Below are 14,323 nucleotides of genomic sequence, written 5' to 3' on the forward strand. Positions count from 1 at the left end.
AATATCATCTCTTCTGGACAATTGCCTTTATTTGCAAGTATGTAAAAAGTTATTTTCTGGCATAAGATTGCCTTATTGGTAACAAGGGGACTGTGAAACAGTATCAAAAAGGGGTTGGCTTGACCTTTGAATAAAAATCTATTTAATCAGCTAGAGATTTTTGTTAGAAGAGCTCAAATAAATGAGTAAATATAACATACTGAACAGAATATATTATTTTGACTCACTTTTATATTTTTTTTAAAAAAGGCATTTTAGGGGTACCAGTGTCACTCAGTCATTTAAATGTTTGCCTTTAGCTCAGGTTGATTGCAGAATCCTGGGATAGAGCCCCACACTCAGCAGGAAATCTGCTTTTCCCTCTGCCTCTGTCTTCTCCCTTGCTCATGCTTTCTTTCTCTGTCTTTCTCCCAAATTAATAAATAAAATCCTTTAAAAAAATAAGCCATGTAAAAAATCAAGAACACCTTTAAAACATATTTTAAAAAGGCCACCTTATATTTTAACCATTAAGTGAAGAGCATTCCAGGTGCTCTGTTATGTTTTTAGAAATTAAAAAGACAAATAGGGGTGCCTGGGTGGCTCAGTGGGTTAAAGCCTTTGCCTTCGGCTCAGGTCATGATCCTAGGGTCCTGGGATTGAGCCCTGCATTGGACTCCCTATTTAGGAGGGAGCCTGCTTCCCCCTCTCTCTTCCTGCCTGCCTCTCTGCCTACTTGTGATCTCTGTCTGTCAAATAAATAAATAAAATCTTTAAAAATAAATAAATAAAAAATAAAAAGACAAGTAAAAAGGGAAAAGGAATTGAAAAGAATAAACTAAAAGAAAGATAAAATCATAAAAGAATATTTTATTTAAACCTAGGGTCACACTATAAATTATACTTTTAATATAAACTACACTTAGTTGAATTTAAAACAACAAAAAAAAAGGAAGTTATACACAAGAACAACATATAAGCAGCATATACAGTACTCTCCTGAAGTGCCAGGTTCTGGCGAGCAGAAGATGTTGCACTGCAGGGCACTCCATGACATCTTCTTCATAAAATCACCACTTGCAAGAGTAGAAGACATAGACAAGTTTCCTAACAGAGGAACAGACACAGAGAAGCTGAAAAAATGAGGAGACAGAGAAATTTATCCCCAGTGAAAGAACAGGACAAGGTCACACAGCCAGAGATCTAAATGAAACAGTATAAGTAACATGCCTGATAGAAGATTAAACAATGATCATAAGGGTACTCAGTGGACTTAAGAAAAGAGTGGAAGACATGAGTGAGACCTTTATCACAGAGATGAGGAATAACATAGTAGAGATAAAGGATTCGATAAATGAAAGGTGAAACATACTTGATGTAATGAATGCCAGCATGGAAGAGACAGAGGAACAAATTAATGACCTGGAATACAGAGTAATGGAAAATAATCAAGCTGAACAAAAGAGATAAAAAAGAATTATGCAAATTGGGAACAGAGTTAGGGAATTCAGTGACTCCATCAAATGCATTCACATTATAGGAGTTCCAAAAGAAGGAGAGAGAGAAAAGAGGCAGAGAATTTATTAAAAGAAATAACAGCTAAAAACTTTCCTAATTTAGAGAGGGAAACAGATATCCACATCAAGGAAGGACAGAGAGGGCTCATCAAAACCAATCAAAGCAGATCAAAACCAAGACATATTGTAATTACATTGGCAAAATATAGTGACAAAGAAAATAAATAAATAAAGCAGCAAAACAAAGGACTACAGTGATTTACATGGGAAAACTCATAAGGCTGACTTGGGATCTTCCAGCAGAAATTTTGCAAACCAGAAGAGAGTGGTGAATGGGAAAAAATTGCATCCAAAAATACTCTATCCAGCAAGGTTTTCATTCAGTATAAAAGAAGATATAAAGAATTTCCCAGACAAAGAAAAACTAAGCAAGTTCATGAACACTAAATAAGCCCTGCAAAAAATATTAAAGGGAACTCTTGGAGTGGAGAGAAAAAAGTGACAGTAAAAAGGTATAATAAAAAGGGGGGGCAGTAAAGGTGAATATTTCTGTAAAAGAAAAATCAATCAAGAAACTCACAAGATAAAAGGATATAAAATATAACAACATATACCCAAAAAGTGGGGCATCATAAAAAATCAATTCAAACATAACAACCATCAGGTTAATATAGACTGCCATATGCAGAAGAAATTACATACAAAACTAATAGTAACCATACATCAAAAACCACTAATAAATATGCAAAGAATAAAAGGAAAGAATTCCAAATACATCACTAATGAAAATCAGAAAACCATGAAAGAGAGAAAGATAAGAAAGGATGAGAGAAAATCTTCAAGAACAGCCATAAAGCAAATAATAAAATGAAAACAGGTGCATATCTACCAATAATTACATTGAATGTAAATGGATGAAATGCTCCAATCAGAGACATGAGGTGACATAAAAAACAAGATTAAAAAACAAGACTTTTCCATATGCTACCTACAAGAGACTCATTTTAGACTTAATGTCACCAGCAGATTGAAAGTGAGGGCATGTAGAAACATCTAACACACAAATGGATGTCAAAAGCAAGCCATAGAGCAACACTTACATGAGACAAAATAGACTTTAAAACAAAGATGGTAGCAAGAGACAACGGAGGACACAATATAATAATAATAGGGACACTCTAACAAGAAAATATAACAATTATAAATAGCTATGTATCTAATATAGAAGCACCGAAATACATAAAAAAGTTAATAACAAACACAAAAGAACTAATCAATAATAATAAAATAATAGTAGGGAATTTAATACCCCACTCATATCAATGGGCAGATCACCTAAACAGAAAATAAACAAGGAAACAATGACTTTGAATGACAGTGGAATAGATGTATTTAACAGATATATTTAGAAAATCCCATCCTAAAACAGCAGAATACATACTATTGTCAAGTGTACATGGAACATTTTCCAGAATAGATCACATATTAGCCCCCTAAAACAGCCTTCGCAAACCAAAGAAGATCAAAGTCATATCATCCATCTTTTCTGGTATGAAACCAGAAATGAACCATAAGAGAAAAAAAAAAAAAAAATCAGGAAAGGCCACAAATACATGGAGGTTAGAAAACATGCTACTATCAATGAATGGGTCAGCCAGGAAATTAAAAATAATAAATAAACAAATACATACCCACATGGAAACAAATGAGATAAAAATACAATAGTCTAAAACCTTAGGGATACAGCAAAAGTGGTTATACAACAGAAGTTTATGGCAATACAGGCCCACTTCAAGAAGCAAGAAAAATCTCAAATAAACAATCAAACTTATACCTAAAGGAACTAGAAAAAGAAATACAAACAAAATCCAAAAACAGCAGAAAGAAGGATATAATAAAAATGAGAGAAGAAATACATGAAACAAATAAAAATGTGTTTTTGTTTGCAGAAACAAACAAATAAAATTTGTTTTTGTTTGCAGAAACAAACAAATAAAAATTAGACCAGAGCAATGAATCAGGAGTTGTTTTTTTGCAAAAAGAGAAAATCAATAAAATTAGTAAAACTTTACCTAGACATATCAAGAAAAGAAGAAAAACAGACTCAAATAAAGTCACAAATAAGAGAGGAGAAATAATAACCAACACTACAGAAAAACAATCACAAGAAAATATTATGAAAAACTGTATGTCAACCAATGGACAACCTAGAAAAATGGATAAATTCCTAGAAACTTATAAACTATCAAACTGGAAGAGGAAAAAAGTAGAAATTTGAGCAGACTGATAACTAGAAAAAAAAATCAGTAATTAAAAAAAAAAAGGAAGAAAAAAAAAAAACTCCCAACAAACAAAATTCCAGGACCAGAAGACTTCACAGCTAAATTCTACTAAATATTTAAAGATTTAAAGAAAAGTTAACAACTATTCTTCTCAATCTATTCCAAAAAAAGTAGAAGAAAAAGGAAAACTTCCAAATACATTCTATGAGGCAAGCATTACCCTGATACCAAAACTAGCAGAGACACCACTAAAAAAGAGAACTGTAAGCCAATGCTGCTGATGAACACAAATGTAAAAATCCTCAACAGAATACTAGCAAACTGAATTAAATAACATGTTAAATAATTCACCACAGTCAAATGGGATTTCTTCCTGGGTTACACATGTGTTTCAATATTTGCAATTCAATCAGTATGATACATCATATCAATAGAAAGGTTAAGAACCATATGATCATTTCAATAGATGCAGGGAAAGTATTGACAAAATACATGGATTCATGATAAAAATCCTCAGCAAAGTAGGTTTAGAGAGAATATACATCAACATAATAAAGGTTGATATATGAAAAATCCACAGTTAATATTCTTGATGGGGAAAAACTGAGAGCTTTGCTTTTATAGTAAAAAATGAGATAAGCTTGTCCACTCTCATCACTTTTATTCAACATAGTCCTGGAAGTCCTAGCCAGAGCAATCAGACGACAGAAAGAAATTAAAGGCACCCAAATTGGTAAGGAAGAAGTAAAACTTTCACTATTTGCAGATGGCATGACACTGTATATAGAAAACCTGAAAGATTCCACCAAAAAACCTGCTAGAATTGATAAATTCAGTAAAGTCACAAGATACAAAATCAACAAACAGAAAACTGTTGCATTTTTACACACAAAAATTGGAGTAGCAGAAAGAGAAATTAAGAAAATAATCCCATTTACATTTGCACCAAAATAAATACCTAGGAATAAACCTAACAAAAGAGATGAAAGACCTGTACTCTGAAAATTATAAATCACTGATGAACGAAATCAAAGATGGCACAAAGTAACAGAAAGACATTCTATCCTCATGGATTGGAACAACAAATATTGTTAAAATGTTTACACTATCCAAACATTGCATACATTTAATTCAATCCCTATGAAAATGCCATCAGCATTTTTCACAGAACTAAAGTATTCTAAAATTTGTATGGAACCACAAAAAACCCTGAATAGCCAGAGCAATCTTAAAAAAGAAAAACAAGCTGGAGAACTCATAATTAGGGACTTCAAATTATACTACAAAACTATAGAGATCAAAACAGTAAGGTATTAGCACAAAATAGGTATATAGATTATTAGAACAGAATAGAAAACCCAAAATGAACTTACAACTATATGGTCAATTAATCTGCAACAAATCAGGAAAGAGTATCCAATGAGAAAAGGACAGTCTCTTCAACAAATTGTGCTGGGAAAACTGGAAAGCAAATGCAGAAGAATGAAACAAGACCAGTTTCTTACACCATACAAATAAACAAATTAAAATTATATTTAAGACCTAAATGTGACATCTGAAACCATAAAAAGTCTGGAAAAGAACACAGGCTGTAACTTCTTTGACATCAGCCATAGCTACTTCTTGCTAGATATGTCTCCAGAGGCAAGGGAAACAAAAGCAAAAATGAACCATTGGAACTTCATCAAGATAAAATGCTTCTGTACAGCACAAGGAACAACAAAACTTAAAGGCGACCTATGAAATGGGAGAGAATACTTGCAAATGACACACCTGATAAAAGATTAGTATCCAAAATATGTAAAGAACTCATACAACTCAACCTCCAAAAACCAAATTAAAAAATGGACAGAAGACATGAGTAGATATTTCCCAAGAAAGACATTCGAATGGCTAACAGATGCATGAAAAGATGTTCAACATCACTGATAATCCAGGAAATGCAAATCAAAGCTACAATGAGATAGCACCTCACACCAGTTAGAATGACTAAAATCAAAAACACAAGAAACAAACACAAGTATTGTCAAGGATGTGAAGAAAAGGGACCCTAATACATTGTTGGTGGGAATGCAAACTGGTGCGGCCACTCTAGATAACAGTATGAAGTTTCTCCAAAACGTTAAAAATAGAGGTATACTAAGACCTAACAATGGTTCTACTGAGTATTTAACCCCAGAATACAAAAATTCTAATTCAAAGAGATAAATGTACCCCAATGTGTATAGCAACATTAACTCTAATAGCCAATTATGGAAATAGCCAAAGTGTCCAACGGCTGCTGAATGGATTAAGAAGATAGTGTGTGTGTGTGTGTGTGTATGTGTGTGTGTGTGTGTATGCAATGGAATATTATTCAGTCATAAAAAGGAACGAAATCACCATTTGCAACAACATGAACAGAACTAGAGAATATAATGCTAACAGAACTAAGTCAGTCAGAGAAAGACAAATACCATGCAATTTCACTCATATGCAGAATTTAAGAAACAAATCAGATAAGCAAAGGAGGACAAAAGAGAGAGAGAAACAAATTAAGAAATTACCAGTGGGGAGATGCATGGTGAGGGTAGGGGGTGGGGTAGGATGAGTGAAGTAGGCGATGGGGACTAAGGAGTGACCTTGTTTTTGTTTTGTTTTGTTTTTAATATAAGACATTTCCATCATTGTTTAAAGCTTTTATTTATTTATTTGAGAGAGAGAGAGAGGAGAGCGTACAAGCCGGGACAGAAGGGGAGAAAGAGGGAGAAGCAGGAGTCAAACCCAGGGCCCAGAGATCATAAACTGATCTGAAGGCAGACACATTAGCCAATGGAGCCACACAGAAAGCCCTAAGGAATGCACTTGTGATGAGTACAGGGTGACGTATGAAAGTGTTGAGTCACTATATTATACGCCTGATACTAAAATAAAGCTGGAAGTTAAGTAACTGGAGCTAAAATAAAAGCTTAAAATAGAAAAAGTAATGAAAAAAAAAGGATAGGAAATTGAATATTTAAAATGTTATTTGTATAAATATTTATTCTTAAGGGATACTTATTTAAGATATCTCAAAATTTAAGGAAGGAGTGTGAAAAATATTGAGAGGTTGGATGTTTTAATTATATCAACTTAAAATAGCATACCATGCAAACTCTGGGACTTTTTTCACACCCTAAACTATGTTACTAATGTACCTAATATGTACCTTGTCACTGAAGATTACAAGGATGTTAAAACTATATTTGATTTGGATTCTTACAATTCCTTTCTTTATCCCTTACTTGACTGAATTAATTGCCAAAAAAGGTGTTGTGTTTTCTTCTCTTTGTTTTCTTTCCCCAGGGGGCCTACTGGTGGTTTATTTTCTCTCTTTATTTGATATGGAAAGTAACAGTCTCTTAGTTTCATGCTTGAATGGCAACTTACCTTTATAAATCGGTCCTTCGTAACACTTTACCTTTTATTTCCTCTGAACTCTTAGCTGTTGTGCTATTAGCGTTTGTCATTAAATACTTGGGTGGGCAAGAGTGAATTTCCTCCCCAGCAAAACCTTCTTTTCTTCCCTGTGTCTTCCCTACTGCCAGGCAGTACTTAGTTCTTCAATTTCAGCGACATCACTGGGCTATTTCTTGGGACAAATTGTTCCTCAGCTATTGTTTCTGGAACACCGTGTATTCTATTGTTCTACAGATATATTTAAAACTTTATTTTGGGAAAATTCATCCATTTTGGTTGAGTGATTTTTGTTAATTCTACTAGGGTTTTCTACATCACAGATGACAGTAGTTCTGTGGGAACATCTTTGTTCTCTTCATCTATTGTGATTCATCTAATTGCTTTGATCTTGGTCTTTTTCCTCTGCATTCACATCATTTTAATAGGTCTTTACTCCACTGTGTCAGCAATTGCTTTGCAACCACATCTGCTCGGTTCGGTGCTGCTTAGCGTACATTTGTTTTTCTGCATGGCTGGGATTCGGTTTCTCAGTTTGTTTCCACAGCCCTCCCACCCCCATTTCATCTTCCTGGGCTGTAGTACCGTCAGGTCTTTACACTTTTGTTTCATAAATTAATGCTTTTAGTAAGTACTTACAAGTCACTTGTGGAACATTTTCTTCTCTTCATTTGATGATTCAGTCTTGGCTAAGACAGTCCCTTGTCTTTTGCAAAATGGTGTTCCTTACTTTGCTCCTTTTAATGTTTACATTTGTTGTCGAACCTCTTCTCTTCATCTTGCTGGCATGTTATTTTTCACAGAATTTGCCATAATTCTCCTTTTCTTCCTACTCCATTACCTAAATGTGGCTTTCCCCTCTGAAAATGTTCCTTTTTGACTTTTGTTGGTGTGTGTGTGTGTGTGTGTGTGTGTGTGTGTGTCAGGAAAAGGGGTTGACTCTGCTCTGTGCAGGATTTCTTGACAGAACTGGTTCCCAACATATCATACTATATTTAAAGTCTTTAAAATAGTATTTTCAAACATTAATGTCACAAATTATATGGTGTTCTTGCTAAATATGCAAGGCTGTCCATGATTCTACATTTGTTACAGGTTTTCAGGCAAAGCCAGTATGTTCAGTCTGATAATCCTACTCTGAGTAGCAAAGATTTAAAAAGAATTCACCCCACTTAAAAAAGGCAAAATCGAATCCCACTAGTATATTTTACTAATTCAGCGTATTTAACAATTGATTGATGATTCCTGGAGTTTGTGCCTTTTTTTTTCTTTTTTTTTTTTTTTTCTAGAGAGGCAGAGAGTGCAAGTGATGGGGGCAGGGCCTTAGGGAGACAGGGAGAGAATCTCGAGCAGGCTCCATGTCCATTGTGGAGACTGACATGGACTCTAGACCCAAGACAATGGTCCTGAGATCATGACCTGAGCCAAAATCAAAACTCAGATGCTTAACTGACTAAGCTACCCACACTCCCTTGGAGTTTGTGTTTTGTCAGACAATTTCAGCCCCACACAGCATCTCTGCCAGTGTATCTCATCCACAGACATCTCATTCTCTGCTGGCCAAAGATGGAAAAGATAAAAGGACCCTTGGTGGCAGGACCCTTGACAATTGAGTGGCATTTGTAAAAATCCTCAAGATTAAAGCATCCCTGCACTATCTCATTTGGGGGCAGAGCTGGGGAAGAGCAAGGTTAGGCTTTTCATAATTTAATTTCTGATCTTCATTTCCTTCTTGTAAAATTTAAAATATGACATTGTGGCAGTCTCTGTTTGCCAGATTTTTATTTTTCATTTATTTTTCTATTTGCTAGATTTTAAATACTAAATTGTACATTATTGACTTTGTCAGTTAGATAATCTTATCAAGGACTAGGGGACCAGATTGCAGTAAATAAACTCTATTTTACATCTCCAACTGAAAATAAAAACCAGTTCTCTTTTTTTAATGCATTCATTTTCTCATGAATACGTATGTAGTTGAACATTTAAATGGCATAATATAATGTACATTTTTTTATTTAAAATAGGTCTTCACAATCTTTCTAGAATAACATACATAGATATACTTTATTCTTTCTAATGACTTAAGTAGTTTTCTACTTATTGAAGTTCCTATCCCTTTGGTAGTCATTTAGGTCATTTCAATTTTTAATAATTGCAAATTAATCATTTCATATTTTTATGTTTATAAAAATTATTCAATTATTTTTAAAGAACATATGAAAACTTTGGTCAAACATAAAGACATTGTAAAATATCATAACTACTATGCAGTTACCTTACAATAATGTTCTTCTAATTTTCATTTTCAGCATAAATAAGTGAATATCCATTTTTCACAACTTCTTCAGAATTATATATTATCCATCTTTATCGTTTGATCATGCAATGGATAAAAAATGGTATCTTCTGTTTTAGTGTACTTTTAATGATTTGCACAAGATTTAAAATAATTTCATATGTTCATTGAAGGTTTATATTTTTTATTATAAGACCTGCCTGCCCACAATATTTTATTAATACTAGTTATTTTTCTTTTATTTATTGATCTTTAGGAGATCATTTAAATCTTAAAATAATAAACATTCGACTCTTTTGTATATATTGAGTATTATCCAATATATTTAATGATATATTAAAATTCAATGTAATCAAATCAAAATCCCAATCTTAAGAATCAACTGCAAAGGTTTTAAAAACATGTTGCTTTTTCTCATAATATTCTATATGGTAAGATCACACAATGAATATTTAACCAGATTATAACACTCAAAATAGGCTACTATAAATTGAGCACCATAGATTGATATAATAACATAGGGCAACATTGGCATCACTTTATAGAATTCACATGGATGACTATGCAATTCTAGTTTTTCCTTTTGTAGAGGATATAGATTAGGACATATCACCTAAACTTACTAGGTGCAATGTACCTTTGCATTCTATGAAATATCTTTTTTTGTGTTCTGTAGTGTACTAATCGGCTTGAACTACCATATCAAAAAAATACTACAGGCTGAGGAGTTAAACAACAGACACTTACTTTCTCAAAGTTCTGGAGGCTAGAAGTATACAATCAAGGTGCCGGTAAATTCTGTTTCTGAGAGTCTCGTCCTGATTGCAGATGCCTACCTTCTCATGATGTGATCCCATGGCTTTTCCTCGGGATGGAGAAAGGGTTCTCTGGTATCTCTTCTTACAAGGACACTAATCTTACTAGATTAGGGCCCCACCCTTAAATCTTCATTTAACCTTAATTACTTCCTTAAAGGCCTGTTTTCAGATACAGCCACACTGAGATTTGGAGCTTCAACATACAATTTGGAGGAATAGATACATTGAGATCATAATAGAAAGTCTAAGCAAACGTTCAAATGTAATCATAACCTTTTAAGTACTAATTAGTTTTAGATGGTACATACAAACAACGATCTCTGCTACATCATCCTAGTAACATGAAATGAAAATGACAGACACAAATGGAGAAGTGTAAATGGAAATATCAACATTACACCTACTCAGAAAAATTTTAAAATACAAAATGTTACCTGAGTCTTTAGTAAACTAACAAAATGTACAAAGAAAAAACAGTTCAAATTTCACGTGTGTATGCTCAATTATATTTGTTGATTTTTACTAATCAGTTAGAAGCATTTCATACGAAAACAAAAACATTCTTTGTTAAAAATGACTCTTAATGACATGTTGAGATATGCATAGTATCCCTGAAGCTTAAGCACGCCTTGCTTTATACAAGGAAGGACTAAACATTTGCAGTGGAGTCAGAACAAGAGAAAACAAGAGATTCTTTTTCTAGTTGTCTTTTTTTTTCTTTTCGCAGATGAAAGGAATTTGTCAGACTTTTCTTTCATGCTAGATTTTGAACTATCAACAAGATCATCACATATAAGCTGATGCAAATATGAAAAAGAGACTACACAAGAGGAAATTTTTCTTCTAAAACTACCTTGTTATTCATTCTGCAATCACTATTCCTTGTAAAGTAGAAGGTGAGAGGCGAGAAGTGATGTGTTTTACCAAGGATATAGGGAGAATGGATACAGAAACATCAAATGACATATTCCAAAGCAGACTGCAACCCTCGCAAGATTTGTTTCCAATTTAAAGAAATAGAAGGAAATCATCACTCTATGAGAAAGTGGGCATCCTACACTAAGAATAAATTCTGAAAAAATAAGAATTCCTGAGAAAACATCAATCCATATTACTACTCAGTTGTATTACTCAGTTGTACTACTCAGAAAAATATTTAGTGACATGACCTTGAATTTAATTAGTTTCACAAAGAAACCTAGAAGCCTTAGTAGATATTTCACATACAATAATGGATTAAAATCCCTTGAAAATTACTTTGTAGTCAGTAATTTTTTTACTCAGGTACCCATCGTCTTTCTCCTTCAGTTTCATCTTTATACTCTGCTCTGAGATGCTGGGATTGTTTCCTTGCAAACCACATTTCTCAGTTCCTGTCCCCATCCCAGTATCAATAGAAGGCGCTGACGAGAAGGATGAAGAAGGGGAAAAGAAATGACCTCCTTTTTATTATTTGTCCTCCTTTTTCTTTTCTTTCTGGTCGGCGTTGCTCCAAAAGAGAAAGCTGGTTCCAGCCTGCAGTTTCTTTTGCCAGTGCTGGCATCAGTCTCATGACCCTTCATTATACGCATCAACAACAACGAGAGCTCCGTCTTCTTCACAGATACAAGCACCAACCCCCTGCCCCCATAAGGCGCTTCTTGTGGGACTTCAGCTTCTTCCATTACCATGATAGCTTCTATCATGTCTTTTTGCTTTTGTTATTGTCTCTAGTTTAGCTTAGTTCTTCCTGTTTTTATTTTTCTTTTAATTCTTCCATTTGTGTAAAACCATTTTGCTCCATGAAATCCCACCTCTGTAAAATACCTGGTATGATTTCTGCCCTGCATGCAACACGGCTGCAACAGAATCTTCCTGATGAAGGTTGAAGTGATCCAGCAGCACATTTCCCAGACACACACAGACCCAACAACCAGCCAGAGTTAAAGGTGAGATTAGGCACCATATTACCCAAGGGAATCCCGGCAAACCTCCTGCTCTGAATGGAAAATTATCAGTGATTTATTCATTTCCCAGTCACTATATGAGCTGAGTAGATGGATTATTTTCTCATTTAGAAACAATATAAAACACTGCAAAAACAATGCAGTATAAAATCTTTATAATCTAATATTTAGAACTGACAGTTTTCAACACAGGAAGCTGTTCATTGTTATTTGTCAGAAGGTCATTCTCTGTGGTCTTTCTACCAGCTCAGATTATCTTTTCAACAAGGCTTGCATTGCAAATATTCTTGAAAGTTAGAGATGGTGTCTCCCTCCTGACAGAGCAGATCTCTTTCCTGACTAGCGTCATAAACAAAGATCATGTTTTTCTCCTCAGAGATATTTTCCAATAATACAATCTTTCTGGAGGAGAAGATGGGCAGTTTTGTTAGCAACCCTCTTATCAAATCAAGGTTTTGTAAGCTCAGGGTTCCTCCAGTGTGGCACAAACCCCTGGCGTGCAGTATTCATCGGAGCCTACATCATGTCAGTCCCATGGAACTAGGGGCAATGGACACAAACATGAAGCTCATGTTGCCTATAATGTGATGAATTATAAACTAAGTACTTATGGATTCATGGTCTCCTTAATAAATTTATGGAAGACTGGCCAGCCAACCTCACAATTCTAACTGCTACTCGTGCTTAATATATATAAGCACTATACACACACACACACATGTGTGTATATATACACACACACACACACACACACACACACACATACATACACACACTCTCTCACACATATGTATATGTTTAAATTTATATAAACACCTTAAAATTTGCATCTGTATCTATTTACGTATCTCTCCATTTTTAAGAAAGATATTAAAAAAAAAAAGATTTCTATTTAAAAGAGAGAGAGGGAGACTGAGAGAGAGAACCAGCCTCCCTGCTGAGCAGGGAGCCTGATGTGGGACTCGATCCCAGGACTCTAGGATCATGACTTGAACTGAAGGCAGATGCTTAAACCACTGAGCCACCCAGGTGTCCTTATATCTCTCCATTTTTAACTAAAACAAGATACACTTTGGATACATTTCGTAAAGTAATACTATTTCGACTAAATATGCATTACTTAACCTTAGAGGATAATTATTTTATCATGACTATTTAAAAATAATTCTAGTGTTTTATTCCTTTAGTTTTTTTTTTTTAAATCTTTTAAGTAGCATCCTTGTCACTTTCACTAAAAAACAAAATTTTTTAAAGAAGGAGATAATCCACTGGGATAGAGTTGAAGATAATGAGATTTTATATGATTTATATGATTATGACCTTCCTTTGGCTTAATCCACATTTAGACATGTGAGGTTATTCTTGGAGGATAGAGAATATTCCAGAATGTCTGATGTGAACTTTGTTATGCAAATTGGTGTCTTTTGATTTGTGTCCACTGATAATTTTTTCATCCTTTGTAAGGAGCCCGATTCTGGTATTGCTGTTCTGTATCTTTGTTGTGTTGGCCTTTTTATGTATCTCTAGAATCTTCCTTGTTTCACTAAGGTCTGTTTTCACTATCAATCTGAAACAATTGTCAGAATTGATAAAATGTTTGCAAATTTCCATTGTACTTATATTTCTTAGTATATTCTAATTTGTATTTTTCTATTAGATACTCTTTCAACATACTTTTTGTTTCTAATTTATGAATTTACCTCTTCTTATAACTATGATTAATTAGCATTGTATTAATGACATTGACTTTTAATACATAAAATATGTTCACTAGCCTATTTTCAGTTCTTGGTCCATTTATACTAATATCTGACTCCTGGAAATTTCCCTTTCTATTGAGGTAGATTCTGTTGTATTATTATCTTTATAATAGTCCAGTATATCTGTAAGTTAGAGAAAGAAGAGAGAGTCCTCAAATCTGCTGTTTTCTCTATACTGACATTGAACTTTCTAGTCTGAAATTCTTTGTCTAATACTTCTAAGTATCATTCACACATCACTGTATCAGATGCTGCTAGTTCTTTATATCTGTACATTATATGTTAGA

This window comes from Neovison vison, chromosome 1 (genome assembly GCF_020171115.1).
Source record: "Neovison vison isolate M4711 chromosome 1, ASM_NN_V1, whole genome shotgun sequence".
Taxonomy (NCBI): domain Eukaryota; kingdom Metazoa; phylum Chordata; class Mammalia; order Carnivora; family Mustelidae; genus Neogale; species Neogale vison.